The sequence below is a fragment of the Prionailurus bengalensis genome, chromosome E4 (assembly GCF_016509475.1).
Source record: "Prionailurus bengalensis isolate Pbe53 chromosome E4, Fcat_Pben_1.1_paternal_pri, whole genome shotgun sequence".
Classification (NCBI taxonomy): Eukaryota; Metazoa; Chordata; class Mammalia; order Carnivora; family Felidae; genus Prionailurus; species Prionailurus bengalensis.
In genome coordinates, this window is record NC_057360.1 from 7,279,886 (window position 1) to 7,302,528 (window position 22,643).

Genomic DNA, 22,643 nt, shown 5'->3' on the forward strand with positions numbered 1-22,643 from the left:
TCCGAGCGTCACACCAAGATGCATTATACTCAAACTGTCAAAAGCCACAGACTAGAAGGAATCCTGAAAGCAACAAGGAAAAAGTAACTTGTCACATTATAGGGAATCCTCAAGAAGATTCTCAATGGATTTCTCAGCAGGAATTATATAATTTTCATGAAAATACAACAGCTAATAAATGGTAGATTAGAACACAGGTCTGTCAGTGTAAGGCTCATGCTCTTAACCAGTGGTTCTCAAAGTGTGGTATCAGGAACCAGAAGCATCAGCATCACCCAGAAAAGGCCTGAGGAACAAAATAAATCTTCAGAAACTGGGTAGACATGAAAATTCTCTAGCCTCCCCTCAGCTCTCCTGAATCAGAAACTGTGGGAGTGGGATGCAGCAATCTGCCTTTTACTTAGGCCTTTAGATGTTTGAACTTCCCTTAACCCTTGTGCTATAATGGGTGTGCTGCTTTTATATGCTTGAGTATTTTTTCCTTTCTTTCTTGCAAGGGAAGCATAGTGGTATATGACCACAATCTTTGATCTGCAATTTCTGGAAGTTAAAAAACTCTGAACAAAATTTTCCACAATAGTTTCCTTAATCATGCCAAAATCTTACCAAACTAACAATTGGCTACTTAGGGTCTCATCCTCCTCAGTGTGAATATTCATATGTTCACTGAAAAGGTATGAATGGGTTTGAACACAAGACCTTACCCTTTACTGAGGGTGTTTTGTTTACCGTAAATACACTGTAAACACATATAGCTCTAGGTGTTTCACATGAAAGATTATGGATCTGTTTGGTGAATAAAGAGCCCTAGATAAGGGTTCTGGAAACCTGAGTTCAAACCAGCTCCAGGTGTGCCACTGGCTGGCCTTGCTACCTTGAAAGGCTATAAGACCTCTCTCTGTCTTGATTTCTTCCCTTTGAAATGGAGGACTAAAGTTGCAAATCTCACAGTCTCTTTCATCACCAACTCCATTATACCTGGAGCACAGATTTAAGGGATTTTCCTTATGTGACATTTGCAGATTACTCTTGACTTGATACTAAGATGCTATCCACCTGCCTGTCTTTGGTGCACAGAAGCTAAATTTTCTGATTACATTTATTTGCATGAATTGAAAAACAGGAAACTTTTTGCACCCATGGAGAGCCAGTCGTTATTGTTTGTGTTAAGGGGGAGGCTAGGGAACAGGTATGATAGATGTTTTTAAAGACACTATTACTGTAAGCCACTAAATTCAGGAGTATTTGATTCATTAAGTATGCTGGAAGAGAAGTGAAAGAACCTCATTGGTTTCTCTGGGAAGATATCCAAGAGCCAGGAGTCCTGTATGTCTATCCACACTTGTAGAATAAATAGTGAGACAGGTGACAAAAATATGGACTTGTCTGCTCACAACATGTGTGTTTAGGGAACATGGGACCAGGCTGAAGCTTGGCCTGCAATGGAGTCTACTACTTGAAAGCATCCTGGCACAATTGCTGCTGCTGACTTATGTCCCAGCCACACAAGAATGCTTTTGGTTTAGAACCCCTGCTGAGGGTGACTTTTTGCCTTAAAAGAAAAATTCAAGGGAAGATGGCAGCGTAGGATGACGCTGGGCTCACCACGTCCTGCGGATCACTTAGATTCCACCCACACCTGCCTAAATAACCCAGAAAATCGCCAGAAGACTAGCAGAATGGATTCTCTGGAGCCAATCATAGACGAGAGGCCCACAGAAGAGTGTAGGAAGGGCAGAGAGGTGGTGTGTGCTACACGGACTGGTGGGAGGGAGCCAGGGCAGAAGGGCATCCTGCCGCCAAAGCAGAGACCCCTGAGTCTGGCTTGCAAAAGCGGAGGGGCCGGATGGAGTGTGTTCGGACAGCAAGCAGGACTTAACATCTGGAAGGCTATAAGTTAACAGATCTGCTCAGAGAGCGGGAGGACTGGAGGACAACGGGAGGGAGAGTTGTTGAGCCCCAGACGACAGAGCTCAGCTTGGCGGGGAACAAAGGCGCTCACCAGCGCCATCTCCCTTGCCCATCCCCCAGCCAAAATCCCAAAGGGAACCAGTTCCCCTCACGGAACTTGCTTGCACCACGCAAACACCCAACTCTGTGCTTCTGCTGATCCATCCCTCCAGCGGGTCTGACTCCCTCCTGGTGCTACAGGGCCCCTCCTGAAGCAGATCTCCAAAGGAAAACCGAGCTGAGCCTGCCCCTCCCACCCCTGTGCACCTTGCCAATCCACCCCAGCTAATACGCCAGATCCCCAGCGCCACAAGCCTGGCAGTGTGCAAGTAACCCAGATGGGCCATGCCACCCCACAGTGAATCCCGCCCCTAGGAGAGGGGAAGAGAAGGTGCACACCAGTCGACTGCAGACACACCAGTCGACTGCAGACCCAGACATCAGGTCTGACTGCGGCCCCGCCCACCACGGCAAGTTATTCAAAACAGCACAGGGGAAGTGCTCCGCAGTTCCGCACCAATCCAGGGACTATCCAAAATGACGAAACGGAAGAATTCCCCTCAAAAACACCTCCAGGAAATAACGACAGCTAATGAACTGACCAAAAGCGATTTAAAAAATGTAACAGAAAGTGAATTTAGAATAATAGTCATAACATTAATCGCTGGGCTTGAAAACAGTATAAAGGACAGCAGAGAATCTATTGCTACAGAGATCAAGGGACTAGGGAACAGCCAGGAGGAGCTAAAAAATGCTATTAATGAGCCGCAAAATAAAATGGAGATGACCACAGCTCGGATTGAAGAAGCAGAGGAGAGAATAGGTGAACTAGAAGATAAAATTATGGAAAAAGAAGAAACTGAGGAAAAGAGAGATAAAAAAAAATCCAGGAGTATGAGGGGAAAATTAGAGAACTAAGTGATGCACTAAAGAGAAATAATATACGCATAATTGGTATTCCAGAGGAGGAAGAGAGAGGGAAAGGTGCTGAAGGTATACTTGAAGAAATAATAGCTGAGAACTTCCCTGATCTGGGGAAGGAAAAAGGCATTAAACGCGAGAGGCAGAGAGAACTCCCTTCAGATGTAACTTGAATCGATCTTCTGCATGACATATCATAATGAAACTGGCAAAATACAAGGATAAAGAGAAAATTCTGAAAGCAGCTAGGGATAAAAGTGCTCTAACATATAAAGGGAGACCTATAAGACTCATGGCGGATCTCTCTACTGAAACTTGGCAGGGCATAAAGGAATGGCAGGAAATCTTCAATGGGATGAACAGAAAAAATATGCAGCCAAGAATCCTCTATCCAGCAAATCTGTCATTTAGAATAGAAGGAGAGAAAAAGGTGTTCCCAAACAAACAAAAACTGAAGGAATTCATCACCACTAAACCAGCACTACAAGAGATCCTAAGGAGGATCCTGTGAGACAAAGTACCAGAGACATCGCTACAAGCATGAAACCTACAGACATCACAATGACTCTAAACCCTTATCTTTCTATAATAACACTGAATGTAAATGGACTAAATGTGCCAACCAAAAGACATAGGGTATTAGAATGGATAAAAAAAACCAGACCCATCTATTTGCTGTCTACAAGAGACTCATTATAGACCTGAGGACACTTTCATATTGAAAGTGAGGGAATGGAGAACTATTTATCATGCTACTGCAAGTCAAAAGAGAGCTGGAGTAGCCATACTTATATCAGACAAACTAGACTTTAAATTAAAGGCTATAACAAGAGATAAAGAAGGGCATTATATAATAATTACAGGCTCTATCCATCAAGAAGAACTAACAATTATAAATGTCTATGCGCCGAATACGGGAGCCCCCAAATATATAAAACAATTACTCACAAACATAAGCAACCTTATTGACAAGAATGTGGTAATTGCAGGGGACTTTAATACCCCACTTACAACAATGGATAGACCATCTAGACACATGGTCAATAAAGAAACAAGGGCCCACATTGGATCAGATGGACTTGACAGATATATTTAGAACTCTGCATCCCAAAGCAACAGAATATACTTTCTTCTCGAGTGCACATGGAACATTCTCCAAGATAGATCACATACTGGATCACAAAACAGCCCTTCATAAGTATGCAAGAATTGAGATCATACCATGCATACTTTCAGACCACAATGTAATGAAGCTTGAAATCAACCACAGGAAAAACCGGAAAACCTCCAAAAGCGTGGAGGTTAAAGAACACCCTACTAAAGGATGAATGGGTCAACCAGGCAATTAGAGAAGAAATTTAAAAAATATATGGAAACAAACAAAAATGAAAATACAACAATCCAAATGCTTTGGGATGCAGTGAAGGCAGTCCTGAGAGGAAAATACATTGCAATCCAGGCCTATCTCAACAAACAAGAAAAATCCCAAATACAAACTCTAACAGCACACCTAAAGGAATTAGAAGCAGAGCAGCAAAGACACCCTAAACCTAGCAGAAGAAGAGAAATAATAAAGATCAGAGCAGAAATAAACAATATAGAATCTAAAAATCTGTAGAGCAGATCAATGAAACCAAGAGTTGATTTTTTGAAAAAATAAACAAAATTGATAAACCTCTAGCCAGGCTTCTCAAAAAGAAAAGGGAGATGACCCAAATAGATAAGATCATGAATGAAAATGGAATTATTACAACCAATCCCTCAGAAATACAAGCAATTATCAGGAATACTATGAAAAATTATATGCCAACAAACTGGACAACCTGGAAGAAATGGACAAATTCCTAAACACCCACACACTTCCAAAACTCAATCAGGAGGAAATAGAAAGCTTGAACAGACCCATAACCAGCGAAGAAATTGAATCAGTCATCAAAAATCTCCCAACAAATAAGAGTCCAGGACCAGATGGCTTCCCAGGGGAGTTCTACCAGATGTTTAAAGCAGAGATAATACCTATCCTTCTCAAGCTATTCCAAAAAATAGAAAGGGAAGTAAAACTTCCAGACTCATTCTATGAAGCCAGTATTACTTTGTTTCCTAAACCAGACAGAGACCCAGTAAAAAAGAGAACTACAAGCCAATATCCCTGATGAATATGGATGCAAAAATTCTCAATAAGATACTAGCAAATCGAATTCAACAGCTTATAAAAAGAATTATTCACCATGATCAATTGGGATTCATTCCTGGGATGCAGGGCTGGTTCAACATTCGCAAATCAATCAACGTGATACATCACATTAATAAAAGAAGATAAGAACCATATGATCCTGTCAATTGATGCAGAAAAAGCATTTGACAAAATTCAGCATCCTTTCTTAATAAAAAACCTCGAGAAAGTCAGGATAGAAGGAACATACTTAAACATCATAATAGCCATTTATGAAAAGCCCCCAGCTAATATCATCCTCAATGGGGAAAAACTGAGAGCTTTCCCCCTGAGATCAGGAACACAACAGGGATGTCCACTCTCACCACTGTTGTTTAACATAGTGTTGGAAGTGCTAACATCAGCAATCAGACAACAAAAGGAAATCAAAGGCATCAAAATTGGCAAAGAGGAAGTCAAGCTTTCACTTTTTGCAGATGACATGATAATATACATGGAGAACCCGATAGACTCTACCAAAAGTCTGCTAGAACTGATACATGAATTCAGCAAAGTCACAGGATACAAAATCAATGTACAGAAATCAGTTGCATTATTATACACTAATAATGAAGCAACAGAAAGACAAATAAAGAAACTGATCCCATTCACATTGCACCAAGAGGCATAAAAAACCTAGGAATAAATCTAACCAAAGATGTACAAGATCTGTATGCTGAAAACTATAGAAAGCTTATGAAGAAAATTGAAGAAGCTATAAAGAAATGGAAAAACATTCCATTCATGGGTTGGTAGAATAAATACTGTTAAAATGTCAATACTACCCAAAGCTGTCTACACATTCAGTGCAATCCCAATCAAAATTGCACCAGCATTCTTCTCGAAGCTAGAACAAGCAATCCTAAAATTCATATGGAACCACAAAAGGCCCCGAATAGCCAAAGTAATTTTGAAGAAGACCAAAGCAGGAGGCATCACAATCCCAGACTTTAGCCTCTACTACAAGGCTGTAATTATCAAGACAGCATGGTATTGGCACAAAAACAGACACATAGAACAATGGAATAGAATAGAGACCCCAGAACTAGACCCACAAAAGTATGGCCAACTCATCTTTGACAAAGCAGGAAAGAATATCCAGTGGAAAAAAGACAGTTTCTTTAACAAAAGGTGCTGGGAGAACTGGACAGCAACATGCAGAAGAATGAAACTAGACCACTTTCTTACACCATTCACAAAAATAAACTCAAAATGGATAAAGGACCTGAATGTGAGACAGGAAACCATCAAAACCCTAGAGGAGAAAGCAGGAAAAGACCTCTCTGACCTCAGCCATAGCAATTTCTTACTTGACACATCCCAAAGGCAAGGGAATTAAAAGCAAAAATGAACTATTGGGATTTCATGAAGATAAAAAGCTTCTGCACAGCAAAGGAAACAATCAACAAAACCAAAAGGCAACCAATGGAATGGGAAAAGATATTTGTAAATGACCTATCAGACAAAGGGCTAGTATCCAAAATCTATAAATAGCTCACCAAACTCCACACCCGAAAAACAAATAATCCAGTGAAGAAATGGGTAGAAAACATGAATAGACACTTCTCTAAAGAAGACATCCGGATGGCCAACAGGCACATGAAAAGATGCTCAACATCGCTCCTCATCAGGGAAATACAAATCAAAACCACACTCAGATATCACCTCACGCCAGTCAGAGTGGCCAAAATGAACAAATCAGGAGACTATAGATGCTGGAGAGGATGTGGAGAAACGGGAACCCTCTTGCACTGTTGGTGGGAATGCAAATTGGTGCAGCCACTCTGGAAAACAGTGTGGAGGTTCCTCAAAAAATTAAAAGTAGACCTACCCTATGACCCAGCAGTAGCACTGCTAGGAATTTACCCAAGGGATACAGGAGTACTGATGCATAGGGGCACTTGTACCCCAATGTTCATAGCAGCACTCTCAACAATAGCCAAATTGCGGAAAGAGACTAAATGTCCATCAACTGTTGAATGGATAAAGAAATCGTGGTTTTGGGGGGTGGGAGGGAGGAGAGGGTGGGTGATGGGTATTGAGGAGGGCACCTTTTGGGATGAGCACTGGGTGTTGTATGGAAACCAATTTGTCAATAAATTTCATAAAAAAAAATAAAATAAAATAAAATTTAAAACTTTAAAAAAAAAAAAGAAATCGTGGTTTATATACACAATGGAGTACTACATGGCAATGAGAAAGAATGAAATATGGCCCTTTGTAGCAACGTGGATGGAACTGGAGAGTGTGATGCTAAGTGAAATAAGCCATACAGAGAGAGACAGATACCATATGTTTTCACTCTTATGTGGATCCTGAGGAACTTAACAGAAACCCATGGGGGAGGGGAAGAAAAAAAAAAAGAGAGAGAGAGAGGTTAGAGTGGGAGAGAGCCAAAGCATAAGAGACTCTTAAAAACTGAGAACAAATTGAGGGTTGATGGGGAGGGGGGGGGCGGGGAGGGAAGGATAGGTGATGGGCATTGAAGAGGGCATCTTTTGGGATGAGCACTGGGTGTTGTATGGAAACCAATTTGACAATAAATTTCATATATTAAAAAATAAAAAATAAATTAAAAAAACTCACAGGGAAAAAAAATTTAAAAAAAATAAAAGAAAAATTCAATCCTATAACCAAGTAAGCTTTGGCATTTAGTGGGCATTGAAAGAACTATCAAGTGTGCTGTTATCTAGATTCAATTTTTTTAAGTTTATTTATTAATTTTTGAGAGAGAGAGAAAAAACATGAGGATGAATGGGGGAGGGGCAGAGAGAGGGAGAGAGAGAATCCCAAGCAGGTACAACAGTGTCAGAACAGAACCCAAGGTGGAGCCCAATCCCACAAACCATGAGATCATTACCTTAGCCGAAATCAAGAGTCAGACACTCGATTGACTGAGCCACCCACGCTCAAATTTCATTTGTTACCTTTGCCTTGTATTATGACAAGATGTTCTTTTTGACCTTCAGGTACAATATTTTTCCATACTCCAAGAAAAAAAAATAAATTATTTATTCCACTCAGACAGGACCTTGCTCAAAATATCCTTGTTGAACAATAATAAAAGCCTTGGAAATTTCCATTTTCATCCTTACACTTGACCAGAAATGACTGACTGAATTCCAATTAGAGAATTTTTCCCATGGAGGAAAAAAAAATGGGGAGAAGAAGTATTGTGAAGTTTGAGTTCTAGAAAAACTGTCTGCATGTTCTCCATAGTTTCTACTTTAGAGTGTTTCCTCTTTCTCACTTTAAGGTTCCATTTGCTAAAATGTTGTCCTCCCCTCTCATGGAAATGCCAGTGTTCCCTCGATTGCTCATAAGTCTTTTTCTCTTTTCTATTTTTGCCTTAGGCCATAATTTTATCCTTTCTGTTCCCTTCCTGCTCCTCACCTCCCTCCTTCCCCCACCTCACTCCTCCATATCCCAAAATACAAATGCAGAAGAGGGTACGTGACATGTTCAAGCTTGAGAGCGGTGGTCAGGGCTAACCAAGAGAAGAGGAGAATCATTCTTTTATGTTCCTAAACTTGAATGATTAGGCTATTACTATTTCCTTATAGGATAAGGATCATGGAGTGTGTTAAAAGGTTTGAAATACTTAAAAATGACTTATTATTATAAGTGACTCCTGGTAGCAATAGTTTGAAAATATTAAGATATTTAGAAGTTAATGTTTTCTCTTCCCCCCATTTGACATTTTAAACGGGAAGCAGATTGCTCACATGTAACTTTAGTTTCGTTACATCAGCAAATTATTCTTCATATTATATATAATGATATCTACATGTGTATATATATAGCTTGTAATATATAGCATATATATAAATATATATATATCTTGTAATACATAGCATATATATATGTAGCTTGTAATATTTTTAATACATTTAAATAGTTTTCTGAGTTTAAAATTGTGTGATTTAGAATCTTAACTCTCGGAAGGGGTCTTAAGGAATCTCTCTGGGACCCTTATTGTTTTCTATGTGAGTAAATCATGTTCAAAGAAATAATTTGAATAAGAGACAGACTCTGGCCTAGAACCAAGTTCCTGTGGCTCCTGGTTCAGCATTTCTTTTACTAAACCCTAATGTCTCCTACACAGATTCTAATTATGTCTTATGAATTTTTAAACTTCCAAGATTAGAGAATTGCAAGATTGAAGATTTTCATAGACTCGTTGTAATGAGAGCAAATATAAATTAGAAGGTGATTGGAAATGAATCAGGAGCCCAAATTTATAGCTTCTCAGATGCTACTTAAATTAAAAAGTTAATTATAATGTGAATATGAATGAAAGGTTTATTGCTCATTATTTAAAATATCTACATATTTATAAGAAACTTCATAGAAAGTGCTTCGATGTTCATTTCCCTTGTGTCTATAATACACAATAATGCTATCATACTTTGTAATAGAGTTCATAAGTGTTAAATATTTCTAAATTCATCAAGAGTTCAAGTAGGGAAATTATACCCCTTGGAGCACTGAACACTCTTTTAAAGGATTGATAACAGCTGCTGGAGAAAATAAAAGCCAGCTTTGGCTAATTAATACAGTCCTTTCAGGATTAAAAATCCGTCAGTGTATTGATGGAGTATAGACAATTATTGGTAGAGGTAATAAATATGTCTTATTATGTAGCCAAAGGAGAAGGAAGAAGAAGCATGGCTCGCTTGTGTTTAGTGGTGTTGGAACTCACACTGTCACCCCCACCCTATCAGCAGCAGGGCTGGGTTTGTGGCATTGCCTCACAGTCACCTGCACATACAAGAACGGTGTGTTGAGCAGGGCAGATTTTGGTGCCGGACAGAATAAGATTTGAAACTGATTCTGCTGCTGACTTGTGACTTTGGGACTCTCACATTGCACTCTTTTCCTGGGCCTCATTGTCTTCATCAAAAATGGGAATCCTAATACCTGTGTCACAAAGTATACTTGCTTGTCTGCTAAGTACTTGGCACACGGACATTCGCAATAAATAGCAGCTGTTGCCATGATTGTCATCATCACCACTTTTGCAATTTTTCAATTTTCAGCTGTATTGGGAAAATTTTTTCCCCCACTTCTACGTCTCCTTTACATGCAGAGCACACTAAATGTGCGGGGATTTTCCCCACACCAGTTCTGTGTGACACCAGATGGGTGTCCAACAATCTAACGCAGTTCTGACACTGTCTACTTGGAGATCGGATCTCATACGTTCAGGGTTCAACCCAAAAGCCTGCCCCACACTTTAGGCACTTAGGTGCCAATTGCAAGTCGTAGGTCCCAGGTTACTCACAACTTCTGTCTCATTTGGCTCCAAATTGGAGGTTCTCGTGACTCCTTCCTTGAGTTCAACTGATTTGCTAGAACAACTCACAGAACTCAAGGAAACACTTACTCCTGTTTACCAGTTACAAAGGAACAGCCAGATGAAGAGATACTTAGGGAGGTTTGAGAAGGTCCCGAGTGCAGGAGCTTCTGTCCCCATGAGTTAGGTTGGGTCACCGTCATGGTACATGGATGTGTTCACCCTCCAGCTCCATACTATTGGGATTTTGATGGAGGCTTCATCACCTAGGCACAGTGGCTCATTAACTCCCTTTTCAGCTCTTCTTCTCTCTCTTGAGATGGGGTGTGGGGGGGGACGGACAGGGCTGAAGTTTTCCGGCTTGTAATAATGGGCTGGTCTTTCTTGTGACCATCTCTCATCTTGAAGCCATCCAGGAGCTTCTCTGAGTCACCTCATTATACCAAAGATACTCCTGTCACCCAGGAACTAACCAGGGTTTCAGGAGCCCTGTGTCAGGAACCAGGGGCAGAGACCAATGTCTTTTTTTTTTTTTTCTATTATTTCACAGTGGATGTATGGGTATTCTTGTGCATTTTTTTCAGGAATAGTTTTTAATGTTCATGTTTCCCCATTTCTTATTTTCACCTTTTCTAAGTTGGGCAGTAGCATCCTTTTGGCGGAGATCCATTATACAAGCTAGGATTTTGTTCCGCTCATGGCACTGCAGGCTGCTAAAATAGTTAAAACACAGGGGGGATTTGGCTTTATCCTCTGTGTCCAGACCACATGCACCATTAGCACCTAGAACTTCCTTTTCAGTGTCATTTTAAATCTCTCACCAGGAATGAATAAGCCATCGAATGAACCTTTGCCCTACAAACTGATAATGAGGAAAGAGTAAATGGTGGCTTAGCCCAGTTCCCTTAACTCCTCGAGCCCTCCTCTGGGAAGCTTAATGCGATTCTCTATCAAAAATTTATGGTAGATTCCATTTCCTGACCAGGGAGTGGGTGTGTGGATGTCATATAAAGGGTTTCATGGGATGAGTTAAGCCTTACGTGGACTTCCTGTTTTTAGTCTGTACGTGAAACAAAACAAAAGTGTGTCCATAAATATATGTGTATTTTAACAAACATTTTTCTTGGTATATGAGTGGAGTTTTCTGTTTGTTGCATAGTAAGTGAGTTTGTGGTCTTTGTGGAACATTTTAAATTTTAATTTTTTATGTTTTTTTTTACTTAGACAGGTGTGTGTAGGCAGACAGGCACAGGTCATGTTCCAAATAACACTGGTCAGAGACCACAGCTTCTTGCTTTCAGAGCAGTTTCATACTGTGGCCTCTGATCCCTGCCACAGTGAGCCAGTCAGAGCTGAAGGATGCTCCATATGAAGCCCAAGAAATTCCTGGAATGTAAGTTTTATGGGCTAGAGCATGGTTCTAAGTCACAGTATCTGTCTGACCCACTAGAAGAAGACCAAATCCTTGGGTTTACATCTTAGCCCAAAACTCAGATTTGAAAGAAATTCCAGGAGCGCTTGGGTGGCTCAGTTGGTTCAGTGTCTGACTCTTGATTTTGGCTCAGGCCATGATCTCACGGCTCATGGGATTGAACCCACATCAGGCTCTGTGCTGGCGGTGCAGAGCCTGCTTGGGATTCTCTCTCTCTCCCTGTCCCTCTCCTGCTCACATTCTCTCACCCTTCAAATAAACTTAAAAAAATAAATAAAAGAAATTCCATTCACATCATCAAATCAAACCAAATCCTCACTGGCCTGCCAGGCGGATGGCTACCAGGCATTTGGTCTCAGCACCAACTGCCCCAAATTGTACAATATCCTGGAGGCTTTCCAGCCCCCAGACCATCAGGAAGCCCCTCTGGTAATGCTGCTTGTCTGTTCTGGTTACCTCTAGGCTCCACTGGCACAGCCTCGTTGCCCTTCCACTTTGGGGACTACGTGGGACCAGTGGCACTCCAGGGTCCTGGGTGCAGCCTCCCTGGGTCCAGCAGACCTTCCCAGAAAGTCCAGACCTTCCCAGGCAGGCCTGAGGCCACGTGGTGGGTCCTGTGCTGCTTGCAAGACCCACTGACTTGTCACCCTCTCTGATCATGGGGACTCTCTCCTCTCTACCTCGGTATTTCTCAGAGTCACTTCCCTGTTCTTTTCCACTAGGGGACACACAGCATCCTCTCTTTAACAGTTCAGGGGGGTGGGATAGCAAAATATAGAAAGGGAAGTAGCTCATGGGCAGCCTCTGCTTTTGATCCTGAACTGGACCTCTCCTGAGGTCTTGAGTTTCTCCAGGCAACAATGAAGGATTGATAACTTCTGCATACTGCATGCTTTGAATATGCATGCTTTGAAAGGTCCAAACACAGAAAGTAGGTAAGTTAATGAATGTGTACACAGGAAATATCTTAGTTGCAGAAAATATCAACTGGTTACAGTGTTGACCCTGTGCCAGGGAGCTGGAAGACAGAGCGAGAGTCTTAAACTTTACATGGGGATTGTCTGTATCATTTGCATTCTCTTGATCTATACATGTAATGCTTTGAAAAATTGGAAGAAGTTTCCTTGAATCTTGCAAAACTAGGTTAATTGATGTAAGTCCCCATCCCATTTCCCCCAGCCTCCACCCAGTGGTCTTCTAATCAATCGGTACCCTGCTGTGACTTGTGCCCTTTGCAACCCTTTCCCCACAAAAGTCATTACAAAATTGTCTCATCCCCTTTAGTATCTCAGTTCAGAAGAAACTTAAGCCATATTCGGACTGTGAAAAGACACATTTAGAAAAACTATTTTAAACCTCTGGAAATAGCACATGTTGTGCCAGATGATGCTGCCCGCCCTTGGTGGACTTGGAATATAGCTGCCCGAATTGTCTCTGCTGAGCAGCTATGCTCTGCAGCCCACAGGGCCCCCTGTGGAGAACTCAGGATTTACAGCTGGTGATTTACCATTGCTGACCTCCACATGGGCCACTGGGTTGACACTTCACCTGCTTTTGAAAGTCATTCTTGGGTTCTAGAAGTATTATCAGCTGCATACAACTTTCCTTAACAGGAAGCTGCTGTGTTCCTCTGAGGAGCCCTTCCCAGGTCTGCCTTATTTTAAAGTTTTGAGGAGTCCCTTTGTGGCAGAGACTTTATCCCAAACAAGGTGTTGGGCTCTTTGGTGGCCACCAGGCAGCTTACCCTTTAGCTGGTATCAGTGGGAGACTCATTAATCTGACATAGCCTATGGTGGGCAAAAAAGAATTTGCCAAATAATGAGATTTATTAATGTGGCCTCAAAGTCTGAGACTTGCTGAGATTCAAGACAGAGAAAGAAGGGGAAAAAATGCATATAATCTCCTACTCATGGAAATGAACTTAACACTAGCCCCGAGCAATGATAGAGCAAAGCTTACCAGCTTCATAGTTACTAAATAACATCTACTAGTAAAGACATGAATGGCAGTCCTACCTTTTCTTGGCCCTTTCTTTGAAAACAACTAATTGTTGGTAACTAATTGTTGGTAAGTCTTCAATTACTAAAAATTTCACTGTGCTTTAAAGAGACAACTTGAATCCAAAAAGTGAGTCATGAACTTACTTTAAAGTAAATCGAGGAGTAAATCTTGAACTCTACAGTGTTGGACTAACTTCTTATATCATCTACCAAGTAGTATTTGAGGGTCCTAGGGCAAAATTTAAAATCATAAAAAAAATTCTATTCAGTGTGTTCGAATTCCAGGAAAAAAAAAGTCTTTATCCATTTTAGAAACATGCTCAACAAAGTGAAATAGGTTTGGGTTAGCTAGAAAATGTAATTAGCTTTATGTTCTGGTTGGCCTCAAAGTTTTAACTTCGGTTTCATCCTGTCTGCAACCCCAGTTGTTAGCAGTACTTGGAGGACCATCCTGAGAGGCATCTTAAGGCCAAGGCAAAGCCAGGAAAGAATGTTGTGATTGATTTTCAGTGCCTGTGTTGGGCATGGAGTGGGGATCAGAAGCACATATTTGTCATACTAGCCATGAGTTCTCTTTCAGAAATAGAATTGGGATTCCTGAGTCAACAAATAAGGCATTTGACTAACAGCAGTCATGAACATTTTCTCAGTGTATTTTGTCTATTGTATTTGTTCATCCTAGATTCTGACCCATGGTCCTTCATTCCATCAAAATACACAGAGGAACTGAATACTTTAGAATCCCAACTCATGTCCAGACTCTACTTATAAGGGTCTCTGAGGGGGCTCAATAAATAACATCCTTCTTCCTGAACAAATTGACAGGTCTGACAAGGAGTAGCAGGTGGAGGTTAAATGATCTCCTTTTGGATCAAGTCTGCATTGGGAGATGTAACTTAATGTGAGATCACATGGTCTTCCTGATTGAACCAAAGAATCAAGCAGGCTTAGCACCCAGTTGCAGCCAGCACTGTCTAGGGCGAGTTGGACATGAAGGGGCTTGTCCAGGCAAGGCTGTGGTTGGTGGAGAAGAGGTGAGGAGTCAAGATGAATACTCTTTGTCCATCTCCTAGTTAGGTAATTCACTTCTTTCCAGGAACAGGGTGAGTAATGGTCTGGAGAAATGCAAAGTTTTGTCACACCACCCACTGGAGCCCCCTTGAGCCTGGAGATGGCAACAGGAATGGGCAGAAGAATTTCCTCCAGTAGTACCCATATTCCTATATGCTTTGTCTTCAGTGTCTGTCCCGCATCTCTGCACTCTTCGCCATTTCCATGACTTCCCTCCTATTTCGAGCCACCATCATCTTTCCTGTAGGCTCTAAACTGTTGCAGTGTCTTCTCCCCTGTCTCCTGCTGTGACCTTCATCCCCATGCAGCCCCCGTGGTTCTTGTGGGGAAGTTACAAAAGTCAGGATATCCTTTGAAAAGACAAATCGTATATCGGCCCACTCCTGTCCTGTCCAATCCACTTCATGTCTTCCCTTCACACTTAGTGTAAATCGTGATGGGATGTTCACAAACTTTGTGTAATCCCTAGGGTTCAGCACACACTACCTCAGAATAGGGCACCTTGGCATAGGGAATATTTTAAGCTGGGGCAATTTGAGAAGCAGCATGTGAAGGAAGGACTTTCTGATCTTCCCCAAAGCAGGTCATAGCACCCTCGGGTGAGTAGTGCCCTCCTGATACCCGAGGAAAGGAGCGTCCCTATCCCCAAAGATGAAAGACACAGAGAGGTGTCTAAATGAACAGGCTTTGCGGGTTTCCCCCAAGTTACTACACGTACCTCATATCCTTTGTCCTATCACATGTTCCACAGCTTCATCAAACACTCAGTCTTCATCAAACCTAATATAAAAATGCACAGGTTCAACCATGTTTTTGGGTCTTTGTTTCCTTATGAAGACTCCCATGTGGTGTGAAATTTACATTAAGTAAATTTGCATGCTTTCCCCTAATTAATCTGTCTTTTGAGACTCGGCCAAGAACTTAAAAGAGTGGAGGAAAAGGATACTTTCATCTCCTGCATAATCTAGCAGTGGGCAACCCCTTTGACCTTTGCTCTGTCCTTCTCCACTTCACTCCCTAGATTTCACCATACTGGCCTCCTTGCTGTTCTTGTCACACTCCAACCTCATTCCTGCCTTGATTCTTTCTCGACTGTTAGTCCTTTCTGCCCTGACCACTCTGCCCCCTAAATTTGCATCTCAGCTCAACATTACAGCTTCAGAAGGGCTGTCTCTGGCTGCCAGTCTAAACAAGCAGCCCTCCCTGTGACCTCTACCACGTGGTCCAGTTTACTTCCCTCATTTACCCCATCTTTTCTTCTGTCTGCTCGCTCATGTATTACCTGTGCCCTCCACCTATAGGATTGTGCACCCCAGGAGACCAGGGCTGCGTCCGGTATGCTTTTCAGCACTGGGGACAGAGCACATTATGCACCTGGCTCTACACAAATACAGTCCAATGGGAGATGAATAAGTGACCCAGAATTGCTGGACAGATTATGTCCTGAATTTTTTATTCAAAGAATATGATTGAGTAGGGATTGCATGTTTGTGAAAAACTTACTGGGTAAGAATAAATCCTAACAGAAAGGGAGTCTGCTGGTCTCTCTACCATTTGCTGTCATGGACATTGTGCCGCTGGGTGTCTGCGGACCTGATTCACTGAAGATGTATTGAGGATGTAGGAAGGAAAATGGCATCTCCTACCTCTGTCTGGATGCAGTCACACTACCCAGGCTAATGTCTGGGCTCTACTACTCCCTAGCTGTGTGCCCTTGCACCATTACTTAAACTCCTTGGGTCTCAATTTCCTCATTCATAAAATGGGAATAATAACAGTACCTGCTTCTGAGAATTATGGTAAGCATGAATTAATAGAGTCAGTAAATCTGCTGAACATGGTGCCTGACACAAAACAAGCACTCAATAAACGTTGTTCAGTTATAGTAGTGGTGATAGTATAGTTGCTATATTGCCAAGTATCAAAGGGTAAGAACTGTCTTGAATGCAAGGTTGTTCTTGTTTTCAATTATCTGCTTTAGGTCTTTGAGAACAGGGGCTCTTTATCACTGAACTTCCTGCTTCTTTGTTCAGATCTAACATTGGGAAAATATCAAAAGGCAGGGCATTGAGTTCTACTTTTTTCTTTAAAAAAAAACAACATTAGGTTATATTTAACAATGGTGTTTATAAAGAATATTTTGTTACAGTTCTAATTCTCTGAATAACGGTTATTTGTGGGTACTTATATGTAGTCAAGATTCTTAAAGCTACATGAGAACATCTATCAACCAGTCCCACTCACAGAAACACTTGGAGACATATGAGACATATGTGTCTATATATATTTAGAGGGAGAGAGAGCACGCATGAGCAAGGGAGAGGGATAGAGGGAGAGATAGAGAGAGAATCCTAAGCAGGCTCTGTGCTGAGCATGAGCGCCAATCCCACACGTGGCTCCATCCCACAACCCTGGGATCATGACCTCAGCCAGAATCAAGAATCAGATGCTCAAGCTCAAGTGGCTAAGCTACCCAGGCACCCCAGAATACATTTACATTTTAAATGTCTACATGTTATAAAAATACAATGAATTAGCTAGCTGTATAAATAAGAAATTGTCTACAAAACTTTTATTTAGAAATATGAAGTTGACATTTTGGGATATCCTACTTCAGGATATATATATATATATATATATATATATATATATATATATATATACCACTTTCTTCTTTATCCATTCATCTATTGATGGACACTTGGGCTGCTTCCATAATTTGGCTACTGTAAGTGATGCTGAAATAAACACAGGGATGCATATATCATTTTAACTTAGTGTCTTAGTGTTCTTTGGGTAAATACCCAGGAGTGGAATTACTAACAATATGGTCATTGTATTTATAATTATCTAAAGAATCTCCACACTGTTTCCCACAATGGCTGCACCCGTTTGCAATCCCACCAACCGTGCATGGGGCTTCCTTTTCCTCTACATCTTTGCCAACACTTGTGGTTTCTTGTGTTTAGCCATTCTGACAGGTGTGAGGTGATTTCTCAGTGTAGTTTTGATTTGCATTTCGCTAATGATGAGTGATTTTGAGCATCTTTTCATTTGTCTATTGGCCATCTGTACATCTTTGGAGAAATGTCTGTTCGTGTCTTTTTGCTGATTTTTTTTATAGGAATGTTTATTTTTTGGTGTTGAGTTGTAGAAATTTTTTATATATTTTGGATACTAACCCTTTATGTGGTATTTCACTTGCAGATATCTTCTTCTATTCAGTAGGTTGTCTTTTAGTTTTGTTGATTGTTTCCTTCGCTGTGCAGAAGCTTTTTTATTTTGATATAGTCCCAATAGTTTGGTTTTATTTTTCTTTCCTTGCCTTAGGAGACATATCTAGAAAAATGTTGCTATGACCAATGCCAGAGAAATTACTGCTTGTTCTCTTTTGTAGGATTTTTATGGTTTCAGGTCTCACATTTAGGTTTTTAATCCATTTTGCATGTGTTTTTTTGTATGCTGTAAGATAGTGTTGCAGTTTCATTCTTATGCATGTGGCTGTCCAGTGTTCCCAACACCATTTATTGAAGGGACTGTCTTTTCCCATTGGATATTCTTGCCTCCTTTGTTGAAGATTAATTGGCTATAAAATTATGGGCTCATTTCAGGGCTTTCAATTTTGTTCCAGATCTGTGGTGTCTATTTTTGTGTCAGTACTATATTGTTTTGATAACTACAGCTTTGCAGTATAACTTGAAATTAGAGATTGTGATACCTCTAGCTTTGTTCTTCTTTTTCAAGATTTCGTTGGCGATTCAGGGTCTTTTGTGTTTCCATATAAGTTTTTGAATTATTTGTTCTAGTTCTGTGAAAAATGCTCGTGATATTTTGATAGGGATTTCACTAAATCTGTACATTGTTTTGGGTAGTACAGACATTTTAACAATATTTGTTCTTCTAATTTATGAGCATGGAATGTCTTTCCACTTCTTTGTGCTGTCTTCAATTTCTTTCATCAGTGTTTTATAGTTTTCAGAATATAGGTCTTTCACCTCCTTGGTTAAGTTTATTCCTAGGTATGTTATTGTTTTTGGTGCAATTGTAAATGGGGTTGTTTGCTTAATTCCTCTTTCTGCTGCTTCATTATTAGTATGTAAAAATGCAACAGATTTGTGTAGTTGATTTTATATCCTGCAACCTTACTGAATTCATTTATCATTTCTAGTAGTTTTTTGGTGGAGTCTTTCAGGTTTTCTATATATAGTATCATGTTATCTGCAAATAGTGAAAGTTCTACTTGTTCCTTATATTTTGGTTGCGTTTTGTTCCTTTTTTCTTGTCTAATTGCTTTGACTAGGAGTTTCAGTACTATGTTGAATAAAAGTGGTGAGAATGGACATCCTTGTTTTGTTTCTGACCTTAGGGGAAAAGCTCTCAATTTTTCACTATTGAGGATGATGTTCACTGTGGATTTTTCATATATGGACTTTATTATGTTGACGTATGTTCTCTCTAAACATACTTTTTGAGGGTTTTTATCACAAATGTATGATATACTTTGTCAAATACTTTCTCTACATCTATTGAAATAATCATATTGCTTTCCCCTTTCTTTTATTGATGTGGTGTTGATCTGTGAATATTGAACCACTCTTGTATCCTGAGAATAAATCCCATTTGATTGTGGTAAGTGATTTTTAAATATATTGTTGGATTTGGTTTGCTAATATTTTGTTGAGGATTTTTGCATCTATGTTCATGAGACATATGGCCTGTAATTCTCTCTTTTCTTTTTTCTTTTCTTTTTTCTCTTTCTTTCTTTCTTTTTCTTTCTTTCTTTCTTTTTTTTTTTTTTTTTTTTGGTGGTGTCTTTATCTGGTTTTGGTATTATGGTACTGCTGGCCTCATAGAATGAATTTTAGAAGTTTTCCTTCCTCTTCTATCTTTTGGAGTAGTTTAAGAATAGGTTTTAACTCTTCTTCAAGTGCTTGGTAGAATTCACCTGTGAAGCCATCTGGTCCTGGACTTTTATTTGTGGGGAATTTTTTGATTACTGATTCAATGCCATTGCTGGTAAGTGGTCTGTTCAAATTTTCTATTTCCTTCTGGTTCACTTTGGGGAGGTTATATGTTTCTAGGAATTCATCCATTTCTTCTAGGTTGTCTAATTTCTTGGCATATAATTTTTCATAATATTCTCATATTTTTTTTCTTATAATTCTTTGTATTTCTGTGGTGTTGGTTGTTGAATAAGTATTCATTTCTAATTTTATTTACTTGAGTTCTCTCTCTCTCTCTCTCTCTCTCTCTCTCTCTCTCTCTCTTTATTTTTTGGAGTGACAGGTTTGTGGTTTATCAGTTTTGTTGTTCTTTTCGAAGAACTAGCCCTTGGTTCCATTGATCTGATCTATTATTTTTATAATTTCTGTTTCATTTATCTCTGCTCTAATCTTTATTATTTCCTTCATTCTACTGGTTTTAGATTTTGTTCTTTTTCTGCCTCTTTAGATGTAAGGTTAGATTGTTTGAGATCCATGTTGCTTCTTGAAGTAGTCCTATAGTGCTATAAACTTCCCTTTAGTAGTTATTTAATCTCCATGTATTTATGCTCATTCCAGATTTTTTCTTGTGGTTGATTTCTGGTTTCATAGTGTTGAGGTCAGAAAAGATACATGGTATGACTTCGATCTTTTTGAATTTGTTGAGATTTGTTTTGTGGTCTAAAATGTGATCTGGAGAATGTTGAATGTACATTTTAAAAGAATGTATATTCTGTTGTTTTAGGATGGAATGTCCCAAATATATCTGTTAAATACATTTATTCAAAACCACTGTTTCCTTGTTGATGTTCTATTTTAGATGATCTGTCCATCAGTGTAAGTGAGGTTCTAAAGTCCTCTATTATTGTATTACTATCAATTACTTTCTTTATGGTTGTTATTAACTGTTTTATATATTTGGGTGCTTTCATATTGGGTGCATAAATATGTAAAATTGTTACATCTTGTTAGATTGTTCCCCTTATTATATAGTGCCCTTCTTTGTCTCTTGTTACAGTTTTATTTATTTATTTATTTGTTTGTTTATTTACTTAGTGCATGAGCTGGGAAGAGGGGCAGAGGGAGAGAGAGAGAGAGAAAGAGAGAGAGAGAATCTCAAGCAGGCTCCACACTCTTTGTGGAGCCCAATGTTGGGCTCAATCCCACAACTGTGAGCTCATGACCTGAGCTGAAATCAAGAGTCAGACACTCAACTTACTGAGTCATCCAGGCATCCCCAATCTTTGTTTTAAAGTCCATTTTGTCCCATATAGCTATTGCTACCCTAGCTTTCCTTTTGACATCCATTTGCATGATAAATACTTCTCAATTCCTTCACTTTCAGTGTATATGTATATTTAAGTCTGAAATGAGTCTCTTGTAGGCAGCATGTAGAAGGGTCTTGTTTTTTTAATACATTCTGTTATCCATGTCTTTTGATTGGAGCATTTAGTCCATTTACATTCAAATAAGTATTGATAGGTGTGTATTGATCGCCATTTTGTTACTTGTTTTATGATTGATTTTGTAGTTCTTCTCCGTACCATTCTTCTCTTGCTCTCTTCTGTCAATGTAACTGGACTTTCTTTTGTTTAATACTTGGATCTCTTTCTCTTTATTTTTTATATATCTACTATTGGTTTTTGATTTGTTGTTGCCATTAGGTTTGTATATAACATCTTCTGTGTATAGCAATCTATAGGAAGTTGATGGTCATTTAAGTTTGAACCCATTCTTTACTTCTCTCCTCCCCCACGTTTTTGTTATGTTGTGTCATACTTTACATACTTTTATTTTGTGAGTCTTTTGGCTGCTTTTTATAGATATACTTATTTTATTGCTTTTGCGTTGCCTTTTCTTACTCTTATGATTTTTTTCTTTCCACTCAAATCTTCCCCTTTAACATTTCTCGTAGGGCTGGTTTTGTGGTAATGAATTCCTTTAACTTTAGTTTGTATGGGAAACGCTATCTCTCCTTCTGTTCTGAACAATTGCCTTGGTAGATAGAGTATTCTTGGCTGCAGATTTTTTCCTCTCAGCACTTGGAATGTATCATGCCACTCCCTCCTTGCCTGCAAAGTTTCTGATAAAAAATCAGTTGATAGTTTTATGGGGTTTCCCTTGTTTGTAACTGTTTTTCTTTTATCTTGCTGTTTTTAAAATTCTCTCTTTATCACTACTTTTTGCCATTTTAATTAGTATGTGTCTTAGTGTGGACCTCCTTTGGTTGATTTTGTTGGGGGATCTCTGTGCCTCCTGAATTTGAATTTCTGTTTCCTTCCACAGATTTGGAAAGGTTTAAGGTATATTTTTCAAATACATTTTCCTCCCCCTTTTCTCTCTCTTCTCTTTCTAGGATCCATATAAGAATGTTATTATGCTTGATGGTATTGCTGAGTTCCCTAAGTCTGTTCTAATTTTGCATGATTTTTTTCTCTCTTTCCTTTTCAGCTTGATTGCTTTCCATTACTCTGTCCTTCAGGTCACTAATCCGTTTTTCTGCTTCCTCTAAGTCTACTATTTATTGAATCTGGCGTATTTTTTATTTCATTTATTGAGTTCTTCATTTCTGATTGATGCTTTTTAATGTTTATTCATTTTTTTGAGAGAGAGAAAGAGCAAGTGGGGAAGGGGCAGAGAGAGAGGGGACGGAAGATCCCAAGTGGGCTCCACACTGACAGCAGACAGCCTGATGTGGGGCTCAGACTCCAAAAAAGCAAGATCATGACTTGAGCTGAAGTCAGGCGCTTAACTGACTAAGCCACCCAGGTGCCCCTGA

The 22,643-nt window shown here is 39.7% G+C and overlaps 1 protein-coding gene across 4 annotated transcripts in view; it reads left to right on the forward strand.

Annotated features, from left to right (window-relative positions):
* The window catches only part of PLD5 (phospholipase D family member 5), a 419,450-nt gene that overhangs the window by 199,306 nt on the left and 197,501 nt on the right, over positions 1-22,643 (forward strand). The window lies entirely within an intron of this gene.